The sequence below is a fragment of the Alligator mississippiensis genome, chromosome 5 (genome assembly GCF_030867095.1).
Source record: "Alligator mississippiensis isolate rAllMis1 chromosome 5, rAllMis1, whole genome shotgun sequence".
NCBI classification, from domain to species: Eukaryota; Metazoa; Chordata; order Crocodylia; family Alligatoridae; genus Alligator; species Alligator mississippiensis.
The window spans coordinates 96003936-96020443 of NC_081828.1; the positions used below are offsets into that span (position 1 = coordinate 96003936).

Genomic DNA, 16508 nt, shown 5'->3' on the forward strand with positions numbered 1-16508 from the left:
TGAGTTTCCACCCACTCAGCCTGCAGGGACCTTGACCCCTTCAGGGCTCTATGTACAGACACCCTGTGTGGCCTCTGAACCACCCCATAGCCACAGTCCAAGCCTCTAGTCATATAAAACAAAACACAAATATAGACCTGCTGATCTCTAACTTAAACTCAAACCTTACCTCAGGTCTTTATTTAGCTACAAACCCATTCCTTTATCTGCTGGATCTCCCCAGGCCTCCAGGGCACTTTTTTGGGTCTGCAGGTTTCATTTTATCCACCTGTGCTTTCAGGAAATTCTTTATCTGTAGAGGTTAGTACCAGACTTCCTAATCTGTTGCAGGGTCTGGGCTTATATGCCTCAGGAACAACATTCCTTCTAGTCATGTTTCCCAACCCTGAAAAGGGTTTTCTCCTTAGCCTTAATCAGCTTGCTCCTGCTGCACTGAAGTCCCTACTTTACCGTCAGGAGCTGTGCCCCATTACAGTGTAACTTGCTCGCAAGTAGTTATCTGTAGGTTCCTGTCTTTCTGCTGCCTCAGCCACTTCTTGGCAACTATCTCTGCTCCAGCTACCCACCAATTGCAGCCCTAATGTGCTACCCTTTCTGTCCCTTAAAGAAGCAGCCCTCTGTTACACATCACATAACTGGAAAACAGCAAATATTACACTAATATTTAAGAACAGTGGGGGGAAAGGAAGAAAGTGATCTGGCCTATTACAGACCTATTAGTAGGACCTCAATAGTAAACAAGACTTTAATACACATTTTGGAGAAAAGAATACTTAAAAAGACATACAGGTAAATGGAAACTAGAAGAAAATAAAATCTAAGACTGGAATTGGCAGAGCAATTTTACAGCACTCTTCAGTAAGATCACTTGATTGCTACACAAAGGAAACACAGTAGATCTAATCTATCAGATATTCAGCAAAATATTTGACACAGTGTCACATGAGAAAATACTTATTTAGATACAGAAGATGGAGATACATGCAAGGATTGTGCGATGGATGCGGAACTGGTTAAATACGCATTAGCAACAGGTTTGACTGATTGTAGGAGGGCACTGTTTGTGTCTTCCACTTCAAGACCTGGGGCCAAGCAGCCAGCAGGTGCTTAATTGTGGCAGCCATTTTAGAGCTCTGGCTGCTCATATAAACAGGGCATTGTGCTACTGGCTGGAGGTACAGCAACATCACCTGGCTGCAAGGCTACATGGAACACACTGGAGGTAAGGGAGGAGCTGTAGGGGATAGTCAGGAGGCTCCTGGTCCTGGGCATGATCTAAAACTGCACCTGCCAGGAGTGGGTGCCCTGGTGGGACTCTCAGTGGTGTGGGAGCCTCCAGGAAATGCCAGGCCAGTTACCACCCCAGTGAAAGGTGGGTTGGGGCACCTTAACCCCAGCTCCCACAACTGGGTGAGTTACCTGCTGGTAGGGTCATTAAGGCAGACCCCAGGAGTGAGAGTGGGGCTAGAGGCTTGGAGGCCTGATTGAGTGAATACCCTTGACTGGTCAATGCTGGGGCCAGGACCAGAACAGTCAAAAGGGCCAGGGGCCCACCACGAGGGATGCCCAGAGCTAAGAGAGAGCCTGGGGTTTCCGACTGGCTTTGGAAGTGAGGCCAGGGCCTGTGTGGCCAAGGATCCTGGGGGAACCACATCCGAGAGGGGAAAATAGTTTCAGGGAGCTAGATAGCATGAATGAAGGTGTGATCCTCCTGAATGGAGGGATCTTGGAGGGGTCCTGATAGGAGGATTCTGGGGCCGAGTGTGGGGCTGGTGAGAGTAATGGCTGGATGCCATTTGCGAGGCATGGGCTGCAGTGTAGGGGAGGTATGGAGCCTCCGATAGCGCCCCCTGGCATTGGGGCAAGGAAATGGGCAGCCTCCCGCTTAATTAACAACAATGAATTAATTAACAACAAGGCGTGGCGGGTGAGAAGGCGGGTGGTTGGCCCAGAACAGGTGGGCGGGCCAAAGGCAAATCAGCCCAGAAAAGGCCCCCCGTTACACTGATATAATGTAATTAATTCAGAGGGGGATTGGAATTATCATACAAGAATAACTGGAATACCTTGAGACCTGAAATAACTGAAATGGTGTGAAAGTCAGTAATGTAAGATCTTACAAAAGAATTTTGGTTATAAACTGAGGACTCATAAAACTGACAATGGATAAAAAAGACAATGGAGGAGAAAACTTGAGTGTGTTAATTGATGACAGCATGACTGATCTAGAAATATAATGCAATTTTGAAAAAGAAATTGCAGTCATATGATGTATCTGGTGAGATTTTGGGAAGTATTAATGTCGTTGTACAAGGTGTTAATGCAATCAATAAAGATTAATTGAAACTGGATCAGGTGAGAGAAGTTCTACTGAGAAGACTATGGGAATAAAGAAACTATTATAAGAAGGGAAACTAGAAACCTGGTAGTAGCAAGGGAAGAGCCATACCTGGTTTCAAAATAATTCTTGATCAAATTATGAAAGGGATTATATGACATAGCTGCCTGGGAGAAAGGGAACCAAAAGTGTTTATCCAGAATGTTCCTTCTGGTCTTATGTTCCTATGAATTCCATAAATAAAACAAAATAGGTTCACTATCCAGTGAAATAATCACATGCACCAAGGAATCCTTACAGGAGCCATCCTATCACAAACATTACCTTATTTAATTGATTCATAATTATCCATTATAAAGATTTAACATCTTCCTCTGAAGCATTTGGTGCTGACCATTTAAGAAACAAGGTTTTTTGATCAGGAGGACCAGGAATAGTTGCTCTTATATTTTTACATTTCTATAAATAAATAAATAAATAAATAAATAAATAAAAAAACCCTGGTTGTTTAATATGATACGTTAGGATTAGCAAAGGGAGAAGAAGAAAAACTCTTTCTCCTCGTCTTGCTCATATGCAGCCCTCCCCCACAAAAACAATTCAAAAGTGTTCATTAGGAAGTAGTAACTGCATACATTTATTCCTTTTCTGACATGTACTAAAACCTCACTTAAATGCTCATCAGTCACCTAGAATATATGCTTACTGTTTGCTAAAGATAGACAGACAAAGCATAGGGACTGTTCATAAGAGACACTCCCATAACATTCCTAGCACCTGGCGAAATAGGTTGTTGCTCATGTCTCTCTGAACCAGTAAATCTAATGTTTCACTCTGCCCTATTTTCTGCTCAGTACCAAGTAATAAAAAACAAAGCCCTCCTCTTTAATTCTGAAGCAGAAACCTTCCATTAAAAACAAAATCATCATCTACCATAAGGAATCCTTGCAAGAAAATTATATTAAATGGAAGTGATTTTTAAATTCACTTATAAATGGTATGTTTATGTGATGAAGAGGGAAGAGATTTTGGATGAACTCTGCCTTGTCATTTCATTTTTTTCAGAAAACCCAGAGCTTCTCAACATTGGATGACTGAGTTTCTGGATCAGAGGTATTTAGGAAAACAGTCTAATAACAAAAGAAAATTGACAAAAATAGTTAGGCTCAATCTATATAGCTTGTTTCTATTTGTTTCTCATAGCACAATTTAGCTTCTTACAATAATAATATTAGAACAAACATATTCCATTTGGGATTGTGTTTCTGTAGTTATAAAATCATACAGATTATTTTAGCAAAACAGATTTCTAAGAAAATAAGTCTAAACTTCTTGAAAACAAACAGATGAAACAGAACATATGCTTTAAGTTAAATAGCTGAAAGGTTGACAGACAAGGTTGTTTGAGGTTAAGTTGTTTGACAAATGCCCAGTTTTCTTTGCTTAAACAGTTTAACATTTAGCCCACAGCTTTGAACTACCAATATGTGTCATATAAAATTAGCTTAATATGATATCACAAAACTATCAATTGTCTTCTGAAGACTTTTTTTAGATTTGTGTAGAGCTGGCGAAGCAACGGAGGAGACTACTCTGTCAGTAGGTCCAGTCCCAAGGGGTGAAGATAACTGCTTTGGGACCCTAGAAGGAAGAAGAGATGTGGATGAGATTACATCTCCAGCAGGGGTGAATCCATCCTGACCCTGATGGCCCAGGCTAAAAAGCCCAGCTAGAGAAGAGGGGTGGAGGCTGAGAAGGTCGCAGCCCCAACAAGAGAATGATGGTACAATGACATTTGCGAGGCATAGACATAGTGTAAAGGGGAGGTTGGTGTCATGTAATTAGTCCTTAAGGTTATGGGTACTCCTGGAGAAGGACGGGCCAAGAGAGACCATCCATCTCAAAAGGCAGGATTGAGACTGGTAGACAGGAGGGACCTGCTAGCTATTTGACAGATTGAGGCTTACTCTAGGGCCCTTAGGCAGCCTCCCTTTCAATCCAATATGCATATTGAGGCATGGTGGGTGAGAAGGAGGGGAGGTTACCCTTAAGGCAGAGTGGGACATGGATTATGGTGTTTCCAGGGGGGATGTTCCAACCACCCTGGAGTGCAACAGTTACAGCAACTCAGTGTTTCCATATACATTGCATAGGCTTTTGCACCTTGGAGACATCATTTCAGTTTCACTTTATGTTTCAAGCAAGGATTTAGCATGGGAGGCAGCAGTTAAGAGTTATAATGGTACCAGTTGGACCTCATCATCACTAGGCAGTCCAATCTCAGTAATGTCCTCCTTTCATAGCTGATTGCAACACTGATCACTCACTTGTGGTCACTAAGATCAAACTGAACCAAAGAAAACCTTTGGCTTTAAGTATCAGTGTTTGCTGCACATTACCAGCATCATCACCAATACATCTTATCATGAGAAAATCTTGCAGTTTATAGAGGCTCTAGAAGTTGCTGCTTCAAAGAGACTGCAGAAGAGAAGTGGGGAAGCCTCAAAAAACCCAAAAACAAACAAAAAAGGGTCTCTGTCACCACTAGCTCCATATTTGGCAAGCAGGTCTGAAGAAACCTGGATTGGATCACAGGAATTGATTCCATTTATTAATTCCAAACAAACTGCTATTTTAAATCACAAGAAGAATGCCTCAGATGGAACTTCGAAGGAACTGAGGAAAACATGGAATGCTGTCCAACAAATCTCAAGATGCTGCACCAATGATTATTGGCTGCAAGAATGCAAGGAAATTTAATCCCTATTTGACACTAGAAACATTAGAAGCATGCATGATGGAATCAAGAAGGCAATAGGTCCAACTACAAAGAAGTTGGTTCTGTTAAAAAGTATCAGGAAAAGTCATAACAGATTGAAAGCAGCAGTTGGAAAGATGGGTAGAACGTTATCTTGAACTCTGTTCAAGGGAAAATTATGTCACTGACACAGCCCTTAATTTCATTGAGATGCTGTTTGTCCTTGAAGAGTTCAACAATATTTTAGCTGTTGAGGATGTAAGTAAGGCCATAGACAATCAGACCGTTGGCAAGGCCCCTGGAAAATTATTGCATTCCTGTGGAAGTGATCTAGTATGGGAAATCTGTGCTTCTCCACCTACACGAGCTTCTTACTCACTGCTGGACATTCAGGACAGTACCACAAGCTATTTGAGATGCCAAAATAGTCACTCTGAATGGGAATAAAAGTGACTACAGTGACTGTAACAACTATTGTGGAATTTTACTACTAAATATTGTTGGAAAGATCATTGTTTAGGTAGTGCTCAGAAGTGCTCAGATCTTGACTCACTTTTTACCCTGATTTACAGTGTGGTTTCAGAGCTAGTAGATCCACCATAGATAAGATCTTCTCACTCTGACAAATCCAAGAAAATGTAGGGAACAAAGGAGAACCCTTTACATTGCTTTCATTGACCTGACTAAGGCCTTTGATTTTGTTAGCCGAGAAGTTCTCTTCCAATTACCAGAAAAGATTGTTCTATCTACCACAACTCCTCAACATAATCCATTTTTCTTATGTTGCAATGCAGGAAACAGTCAGCTATGGTGGATCCATGTCAAGCTTTTGAGACCTGAAGTGTATTCAATCAGAACTGTGTCCTTACCCCAATCCTGTTTGGGATTTTTTTTTCCTCCTTCTTTCAACATAAGCTTTTGGAACCACCACTGAAGAAATGTATCTACATGCACACTCAGATGGAAAATTATTCAACCTCTCTTGTATGGGGAACTCTTCACAGGAAGAAGACCACGTGGGCAACCTTGTTTCTGGTTCAGAGATGGTTGCAAGAGAGATATGAAAGCAATGAACATCAAGCCAAATGACTGGGTGAAGATTGTTGAGTTTTGAAGTGCTTGGAAACAGTTTATTAAGCATGGAATTAAAGTTTTGGAGGAAAGAATAGCCTACATGAAGAGGAAAGAGGAAACCTTGGGAGAACCTACATTCAGAATTGTTTGCACCACAGTCAGAATTGTTTGATATAACTTCAAATACAGGAAACCCTTGCCATTTGTGTGGAATAGGTTCCAGAGATCCCTCTGAATGGCGAAATCTGCGAATCCGTCAGGAGCATGGCGGCAGTGGCGGGAGCGTGGGGCCTGGTGGAGGCAAGCTCAGAGCTCTCACAGACACTGCTGGAACTGTTAGCAGCAGGAAGGGGGCGGGGAGCATAGTGGGAGCATACGGGGAGAAAGCATGCATAGGAGAGAGCGTGGGTTTGAATATTCGAAACCGCGAATGGTGAATTCATGAATGGCAAGGGCTTCCTGTATGAGAAATGTGGAAGAGTCTGTCACACAAGCGTTAGGCTCTACAGCCACACTTACAGATGTACAGTGAGTTGATGCCTCACTCAGCACAATTCTATTGTCCTGTGAGACAGATGCCAATTACTACTAGTGTAGCTTTGCTTGATATAACAAGTGGCAGTACAAGAATGAGCCATATGTCAGAACTTCAGTTAAATCCTTTTAGATTCATGCGCCTCTCTTGTTAGTACATAGCATGTTATAGTGCCTCATTTTAATTTAACACAGTTATTGAAAACAAAGCATAGTGCAAATAAACTGTGAACATAAAGATACATATTAACAAATTAGATAATGTTTATAGAGTACTCTGAAAATGCATGAGGCTTTATTGGTATTGCATGTTATTAACTTGAAATAATTAAAACATAAAATAAATGAACATTTCTTGTTATAACGTTTCTTGTCAGTGCTTCCTCTAATGTGCACTGGCAAATTTTCAAGAACCATGTTCAATCCCACCTATCTGCAAATGGGTGGTATTTACAAATAGCAAGAGACAGGGTCAGTTCTACTTTTTTCACCAAAATGTGGTGCTCACAATTTCTACATTCTTTGAAATATTTATATTCATATCATGATGAAAGAAGTGGCAAAAGCATGGCCATTTAATCTTACTTTTAGTTCTTTTGCCTGGGGGGCAAATTTTAGGTAGTAGCCCTACTTCTTTTGTAATGGTAAGAGCTAATTTTAGATGTATGTAGCATAGTTCTGAGAGTTGTTATGGGTCTACTGGCAATACAGGTTATGGATCTTTCCACATGCATTTTGTGTACTCTACAGCACGTCTAGATACTTTATCACCAGCCAGCTAAGATTAGTTATCAGTGTATAACTTCTATATTCCTTATTTTGTCTAGGTAATCCCCACAACATGTGTTCTAAGTTTTGTACAATAGTAGATTCATGTAACTAAAATCTGACTTAAAACCCCACACTTTATGTACAGAGTGCCCAGCACTTGCAAGATCAGCAGAGTAGGAACCAAAGAATTAAATTACAAAATTTTTGCAAATCTGTTAATATAAATATACAGTGGGCACATCTACACATGCATTTGCTGTGCCCTAAGTTTACACTGGTGTAAGCTAATTGGGTGTAAGCCCTTTCGGGAAGGTGTCTAGACATGTGAGGATTAGGTAGTAGATTTGCACCCAGTTTCCTGCAGCCCTGCAATGGGCCCCTGTGAGCACTGGGGAGAGCTCTAGGCTCCAGTTGCAGCTGCCAGCACCTGTAAGCCATCTTCAAAAGCCAGCCCTTCTCTCTGCTGTCTGGCCAGCCCCTTCCTTGCCCTGAAGCAGCATGCCAAGCGCAGGGACAGCATATGGCTACTTTCTCCTTGGCCAGTCTGCCTCCCCATGCTATGGCTGCTCCCATCCCTGCCTCTGGTAGTGACAACCAGAACTCTGCATTCCTGCTGGCTGTTGTGATGGCCCTGCTGGCACACCATGCTGCTTGCCACCTGGCCCACAGCCATTTCACCCCGGCTGGCTCCCTTTTGCACAGTAACCACCTGCCTGACTGCTGACCACTGTCCCAAGGCCATTGCTGCTACCATGCAACTGCTGCCAGCAGGGATGTTGACAAAGGTCTCCACAATGTCACTGCCAGGGCTGCCCTCACCCTCCTGGGCCTCCAGCCCCGTCACCTCTGGGCCCGCTGTGCCAGCAAGTACCGGTGGCTGCACATAATCCAGCACACCTGCGATGATGAGCAGTGGCTGGACAGCTTTTGCATGACCCAGGTCACCTTCTGGGACCTACTTTAGCAGCTTTGGCCCACCTGGAGTGGCAGGAAACTATCACATGGCCATCCCTCCTTGCAGATACTTGGCTGGCCCTCGCCATGCTGAAGCTGGTCATGCCCATGGGCCTCTGGTATGTTGGACACCTTTTCGGTGAGGGCAAGGGCACCACTGGGGAGGCTATCCTGGAGGTGTGCAGTACCCTCCAGGATGTGCTGGGGGACTCCGTGTCCACAACCCCCTGGTGGTGATGGTAGGGTTCTGTGCCCTGGGATACCTGCAGTGTATTGGGACCCTGGACATGACCCACATTTCCATCACTTGCCCACCCCATGGAGACTGCCCCTACTGCTGCCACAGGGGATTTCACTCTGTGCTGCTCCAGGCCATCGTGGATGACTGCAGCACATTCACCCATGTGAGCACTGGCTGGGTGGGCAGTACCCACAATGCCATGTGTTTCACAACTCTGGCCTGGTGGGATTTGTGGAGAGTGGGCACTTCATACTGGGGGTGCCAGACCTGCAGCTGGGTGCCACTGTGATCACACCCCTGCTTATTGGGGGCCCTGCCTCTCTGCTCCTGCCCTGATTGATGCAGCTCTATACCAGCCACATCCCTCCCCCACCCCAAGCCCACTTTAATGAGTGTCTGGCCTGGACCTGTGCCCTGGTGAAGTACACCTTAAGCTGCCTCAAGGGCTGCTGGCACTCCCTCACTGCCCACCTCAGGGCTGCCAAGGACAGCCTCCACTGGGTTGTTATCACAGCCTGCATGCTGCATCACATCTGCAAGGCCCAGGAACACTTGTAGTGAGAGGTCTGGGTGGAGGTGGCACAGCACACAGAGGATGCCTGGTGGTGGGAGCACCACCTGCAGCGGCAACAACAGCAGTGCCCCCCCACACCGAGGCCCCAGGAGAATCACACAGCTGCCAGTGAGGGCCAGGGCATTGGGAGTGGGAGGCTCTAGCTGATCACCTCTTCCTGAACTCCCCACTTCAGTATGACTGCCCTACCACCCATGGCTCCCCCCGCACCCCCACTGCCCACCCCCAGCACTATACTCACTGCACATACATGTCAGAAGAGCAAGTCTTTATTTCCCTCACATAACACAGGTCCCCTCCTCCCTACCTCTGTCCCTTCCCAAGAAATTGAGCCCCTCTACCACACACCCTGCCCACCAACAATAAAAACCCTCTAGCCTGTGTGAACTATGTAAAAAATTATTTTTGTGGTGTCTCAGAATAGGGGACCGTGGGGTGGGGGCACCTAGGGGCAGACCCTTGGGGCAGGCAGCTAGCACCCTGGATATTCCCCTGTAGGTCTGGATGGCATGGCAAGTGCAATGGGTGGTAGGCTCACCCAGGGATGATGGCAGCCAGTGGTCCCCCAACGCAGATGGCTCCCTCTTTGAGAGGCAGAGGTCCAGGCCCACCAGGGCCATTGTGCAGTCCTGGCACTGCTCCACACCTGTGTGGTACAGGGCTGAACAGTAGGGCTGAGCCCAGGAGTGGGGTGCTGGGTGGCAGGGCACACAGGACAGGGTTGTCCAGGGGCTCCTGGCATCTGGAGGCAGCAGAGGACCTTCTTCCAAGTACAGGCAGGGGGCGAGAGGGGCTAGGGTAGGGTGCTGGGCAGTGAGAGGCATGAACATACGACCCAGAACAGTGTCCAGCATCTGATGGTCATCGTCCATGGCCTGCACTACCTGGCCCAGGATGACATTCTGCTCCTGCAGCACCTGGAGCCACTTGTGCTCCAGGGCCAGGAGCTTGGCCAGGAACTTCTGGTGTGCCTGGTCCCACTCCTCCTCATGCCAATTCTATACTTCCTGCCAGTCCCACATGTCCTGGTGGGTGACATCCTCTGCTTGCCAGACCCATGCTGGTGGTGGTAGGCAGCCACAGGAAACCTGTCACCTGCCCAGGGGGACACAGTTTCCTCAGACTGCCTAGTGAGTATGCCCCAGGGTTCAAAATGTCTGCAGACTTTTATAAAGGCAGCCCAGCCCTAAGCCAGGAGAGGCTCCTAGCCTTCTGCCCTGGGGGCTGGCTTCAGGCTAGCCCCCGACTGGGTAGGCAGACACGGGAGAAAACTTAGTCCCAGGTCATGTCTACATGTGTGCTAATGTGCATTAACTAATCCCATTTAAATTTGTAGTTGCAACAAACAAAACACGGGAGGCTCTCTGGCTGGTGGACAGGCCCCCCTGCTCAGGCAGCAGCAGGGTCCCCTCTCATTGGGGACCACATGCCACTGCACCGTTTGTTTCATCGTAAATCCACCACTGGCCGGGGCAACTCAGGAGGAAGGTAGTAGTACTCAGGCTAACAACAAATCTTCTAAAATTTGCACTGTTCTCCAAATTTCCCTCCAGTCTATATATTTATAGATGGTTTGTTTTGAAATTCACTGTTTGTTTCACTAAAACTTTTGAAACTGAATTGAACCAGTTTTCTTATAGGCTTGGAGGAGGTGTCAATTAATTGGCATTATGGGCACGTCTATATGTGTACTTTAATGTGCATTAGCCTATTTTAATGTGCATTAAAGTGTCACTTTAAAAAACAGGCAACTCAGTAAATGTACATTAAGATGAGCTAATGTACATTTTCCCAGTACTTCACAATGGAGGTTATGTATACATGAGCAGGGAGGCTGCTCTGATGTGCTGGAATTTCAGCACATTGGAGCACACTCAATTAATAGTGTCTCCTGGAGTGTGGCAATTAATGCCCTCCAGCAGCATCCCATGTCTCATAATCAGCGTCCCCATGCTTCAAAATGGCAGTGGGGGTGCCTTATCTAAAGCTTGTTCAACTGTTAGTAGCATTTCACAAGCTTTAGATAAAAGTATCCCCTCTGCCATTTTGAAGCATGGGGATGATGATACAAAAGACGCTCCGGGCACTTCAAGTGGAGTGGTGGCCCCCACTCCCAGAGCATGTGTATAAATGCCCTTGGAACTACTTGATTTAATGCATATTAACTAAAGCACATTAAAGCATGTGTAGACATGCCCTATATCTCTGTAACAGTTAACATTCTGGAAGGGAGGATTTCTTACCTCCTTCCCTCACCATCATGGGGGTCTGGTGCCTCCTAATACTGGGGGGATACCAGCAACCAATCACTGACTGGGGGAGAGATGTGGCTCAGTGGTTGATCGCTAAATCCGGAAGTGCCGCTGGCGCTTATCTCAGGGGGTGCACCCATGTGCAGCCCCTATATGTTGCCACTGCTCACCATCATGGAATACTGCTTGCCATTATCCTCTTTTCTTTTCACTTTGGTTTATGGTCTTCACTGTCAAGGCTACTTTGTTTTACAACTTATCTAATAAAATTAATAATAAATTGTCCATTATAACAAAATAAGTTTAATAAACTTGGTTATATCAATAATGATTACTAACATGTTTAGGCTGTGGCAGTGTATTTGAGTTATCAATTTTAGGCTTTCTTGTGTAAGCCTTTGTTTAGGTTTTTTACTTTATTTAAATGAGAACTGGTTTAACTGGATGTGTTAACTGCTTTCTTTCCATTGCTGACCAAGCTTGTTGTCACATCTGCAAAGTTTCACTTTACAGTCACTCATAAACAGGCTTTTGGGGCCTCCTGCTTGACCAAGCATTTATCATAGGCCCCTTGAAAATGACCACGGCTGGCAACAAGTGATTCTAGATTTCTGCTTTACCACATTCATTTAACAAGAAAACAATACCATTTTCACAGAATTAACTGGCTAAACAGAATCCAATTTTTCTCATCAAAAGTTAAAACATCAAAGTTATGCAGTTGTTACCTTTAACTACTATTAGTGATTTACAGAAATAATTATCTGCACTAACAACACTGGTGGCCAACAATACTGGTGGCCTTGATCAACACTTCATTCTACTTTCCCATGCTATCGCTTAGTGATTATATGTTAGGCATTTTAAACTATGCAAGTTTAAGCATATATTATCCATAGTTTAGATTTATGCTAGGTCCACAGGCTGTAATTCTTATTGTGGTGTTTCAGTTACTGACCATGTCTGCAGCCTACCATATGGTCTCAGGACTATTTTAGGTAATTGGATAGCAGGCTTCAGTAATCTTATTTCTGCTCTTTATCTAATACTAAAAACTATCAGTACAATTTACAACCATACCATTTTATTCTGTCAATGTTAGCTTAAGGGTACTGCAGAGTGAACTTAGAAAAACTATTTTTATTGTGTAGTGGTTTCACGCATATTTTTTCTTTGCTTTACATTTTTCTGTGTGTGTTTTCCATAGAATCAAATTGTATGAGTAAATTAAGCTCAAGATAGAAATAGCATTCAATTGCTTTAAATAAAAGGAGTCACTTCTGCTAGGAAATGCACATCAGCTGTTATGATATGTATTGTCATAGGAGCATGCAAATATAACAGTTCCATCCTAACAATTTACGTATCAAATGATACTGATATAATTATTATGTCTTTCTTCACACTAAGATGTAAGCAAAAAGGAGATAGAAAGCTCTGTGAAGACCTTTCTTTACGACGTAGTAAAGAGCTTCCACATTTCACATACTTCATGCTGTCTCTCTCTCTCTCATGACTCCAGGTTCTTCTGTTTAAGAAGAAGCTATTTCCTGAACCTTTGCCTTTCAACCTTAATTGGGAAGGAACAGATAGTCTTAGGCAGGGGAGAGACCCTATCCCTGAAGTCAGACACCCCTTACAACACACTTTTTATTTAAAATGGGCTTTATTGGGGGAGAATTCTCAAAAACACGAAGGTCATTTGCTAGTTAGACTCCCTGCAACACTTAAACCAGGTTATACAGTTATGGGTAGGATTTTCAAAAGAGCATAAAGGGAGCTATACAACCAATTCCAAGTGAATTTCAATGAAAGTTGTTTGCCAGATTCTCTCAGCCTCTTTTGAAAACCTCAGCATGCATGTTTTAAAACAACATGCCATGATATATTATACAAATAGTATAATTATTTTCTGCATTTTAAAATGTTATTTACTACACTGTGAGCCTAAGTCAAACACATTCAGTAACTCAATCATTTAATTCATTGTATCCCCACTTTATGTAACATTGAGGGAAAAAGCCTGGGTGGAAGCTTTTTTAGATTGCTATTCTAGAAAAAAAATAGTTGAATTAAAAGTAATGTACTAATTATATGCTAGATCCTCTGCAAGCAGTGGTCTAGATCCAGTACAGGTCACTGAGCTAATGCACAGCCTGACTGAGCATCACAATAGCAGACAGTCAGCAGAGTTAAAACATTCTGTCAGCACACGAAAGCCGAAACTTCAATCACAATTTGGTAGGGGAGGAAAATGAGAGGGAACATGCACATTTACACAAGTGGGGGAGGGTGGCTTAGAAAAGGGCATGATCAGGACAGTGAAGGGATATGCTGGTTTAGCAGACTGACTTGGAATGCTTTGAGGAATCTTTGTACAGATTATGAATTTGTTTCATATTATAGACTTTCTAAATGCATCTGTCAGGCTGTGAACTCTTCTTTAAAGACTGGATTTATCTGCCTCTGCTGTTCTTTTTCAAAACTGGACTGAAATCATGAGGGGTAGCAAAACAGGGCTAACAACCAAGGATTACAGAGTGCCAGGGGTCCTCTATTTACAGGGACATACAGAGGCCATGTCTACATGAGACGCTGACTGTGCAGTGTCACAACCCAAGGGTGTGATTTTTGTTTGTGTGCGCTTCGGCACTGCTAAATTATTTCCGCCACTCGGAGCTTTCTTTGCAGGGTGCATTTCTGAGCTGTAGAGAGGAGATGCACGGTGCAAAGGAGTTCCCGCCATTTGTATTTAAATTTGTGCCCCACTATTGGCCTGTTCTAAATTATTCCTACGTGGCGGCTAGCGATTGGCTTGCTAGCCATATAAGAGGCTTGAGTGGTTTCCGCCCAAGTTGGAGAACTCCGAGGAGAACCCCGCAAGGGAGGACTCCACAACTATCAGGAGGAGGAGAACTTCAGGTCTCATGAAGATCTCTAAGCGCTGCGGAGCCTATTGGACCCAGTGTGTATCTCAAGAAGGCTATAGGGGTCTGATCAACCTCTCGCCTCTCCCCATCGCTGCCTGATCCCTCGACGTACCCTTCCCTGCACGCAAAGTTCCACGGAGCCTAGCAAACTTTGTGTGAGTGAATCCAGAGCTCTACCCGGGTTCGAGTCCTGCAGGTTTATCTTCCCGTCGCCGAAACCCCATTGTGATGTACTCTCGAGGTTTTTGTTCATCTTCCCCGAAACCCCATTGCGACGTACCCTCATGTTCTGCAGGTTCGAGTTTTGTTTCGTTTTGTAACTGCAACTCAAGCAAGTTTTCCTGCCTGCACCGCAACCATCTTTGGTGTAAGTAAAATAATCTTAAATCAACCACTAAGCGTCCGTGCCTAATTCTAGCGTGCCGCCTGCCTTCCCCGACCTGGCGTGTCCGGGCTGCTGGCCACAGCCCGCCGCGCGGAAAAAGGGCCTCGGACCGCTCCCGGCCCGCACATGCAGTAGCCCAAAACTACTACACAGTAGTGTTATGTGGCAACAACCGTGACACAACACTACTGCACAGTAATATTAGGCTACTGCGTAGTAGTGTCACAAAAAAGACGTTCATCGGTGCTACAGCACAGTAACAACTGAACAGTCAGCATCTTGTGTAGACATGGCCACATAGACCAAGAGTTAGCTGCTATTCAAGCTAATTCTGAACTCCATTGGAAAGTAAGTAAACATCAGCTTTCCTGGTGGGAGACTAATCACATGGCAATGTTTATCATGGAGAGTCTGACAAAGAGGACTGGAAGTTGTAAAAGAGAGGGTCTCTTCAGCCGTCTTAGAGAAACTGGCTAAAGAAAGACTCTGCATTTTGAAAGAAAAGGAGTGGGCAAGAGGGGAAGAGAAAAAGGAATGTGGACTCCTTTGGAGAGTTTTACCTAAGCCTAAAGAATGCTCATGGGTAATAAGGGTGTAGGTTGTAGCCATTTTGATCTAAGGACCTAGGCAGACAAGGTTCTTTGGGTAAATCTGATATCTTTTATTAGACCAACTAAATAGTTGAACTTTTTTTTCTTAGCAAGCTTTCAGGTTTAAAAACTTTGTCAGGCTGAAGAAGCATCTGCAGTTAGCATGTGCTCTTCCTGGAAGGAAGGAATAGTAAAGAAGCCAGAGGCTGGCATGCATGCAAGAAAGGCAGTCAGTGAAGATGTAAACTGAGGAGTCAGTGGATGAAAGATTAGTTGCGGGGTGGGAAGGGGAATGAATGTACCTCTCCACCATTTACCAGCTACATTAATTCCTCCCCTTTCATCCCTGACTCCCAACCTGTCTTTTACCCACCGACTCCTCAATTTATACCTTTACTGACTGCCTGTCTTGCATGCATACTAGCTTCTGGCTTCTTTACTATTCATTCCATCCAGGAAGAGGATACATCAACTGCAGATGCTTCCTCAACCTGACCAAGAGTATTTATACCCGAAAGCTTGGAAAGAAGACTCTTTCCAATTATTTGAGTTGGTCTAATAAAAGATACCAGATTTACCCAAAGAACCTTGTCTGCCCATGGATAATAAGGTAACTCTGGCAGGGAAACACATTCCATCGTGTTACTTTTTGTCTAGATCTGTTTCTTTCGTTTTTTATTAAATGCTTTTTGCTATACTGTAAATTCTGGTATAGAGATGGTGCTTAACATACTGGGGAGCCTGGGAGGGTCAGTCACTGGTCTGGAGGGCCTTGGACCGCTAGCTTTAAGTTGTATGAGGTAACAGAAAGATCCATGTGTGCAGGAGCTATGCCAGAGGGGCCAAGAAAGGGGCAGTGTTTCTGCTTAACTAAATCAAAAGAAGTTTAGGAGCAGAAGTATCTAATATGTTGAGATTCAAACACATCAGCCTGGTGATTGTACAAAACAGGCAGATACTGATTAGTAGGCCTACCCATTAAAAAAAAAGCTGTGCTTCCAGGCAGTGCTGAAGGATAATGCAACTTTAGCACTTTGTCATCCCTTTGGTGGATTCCTCAGGAGTGTAAGAGCTCTCCCTCACATAGGAAAGTATGAGCCAGGACTT

General features: G+C 44.3%; 1 long non-coding RNA gene across 1 annotated transcript; it reads left to right on the top strand.

The window, feature by feature from the left end:
• The first annotated feature begins 1165 nt into the window (after positions 1 to 1165).
• On the top strand, positions 1166 to 7046 carry LOC132250641 (uncharacterized). Its single transcript, XR_009462238.1, has 3 exons — positions 1166 to 1222; positions 3404 to 3451; positions 3883 to 7046. It is a non-coding gene; the product is annotated as an uncharacterized LOC132250641 (long non-coding RNA).
• Positions 7047 to 16508: the final 9462 nt, after the last annotated feature.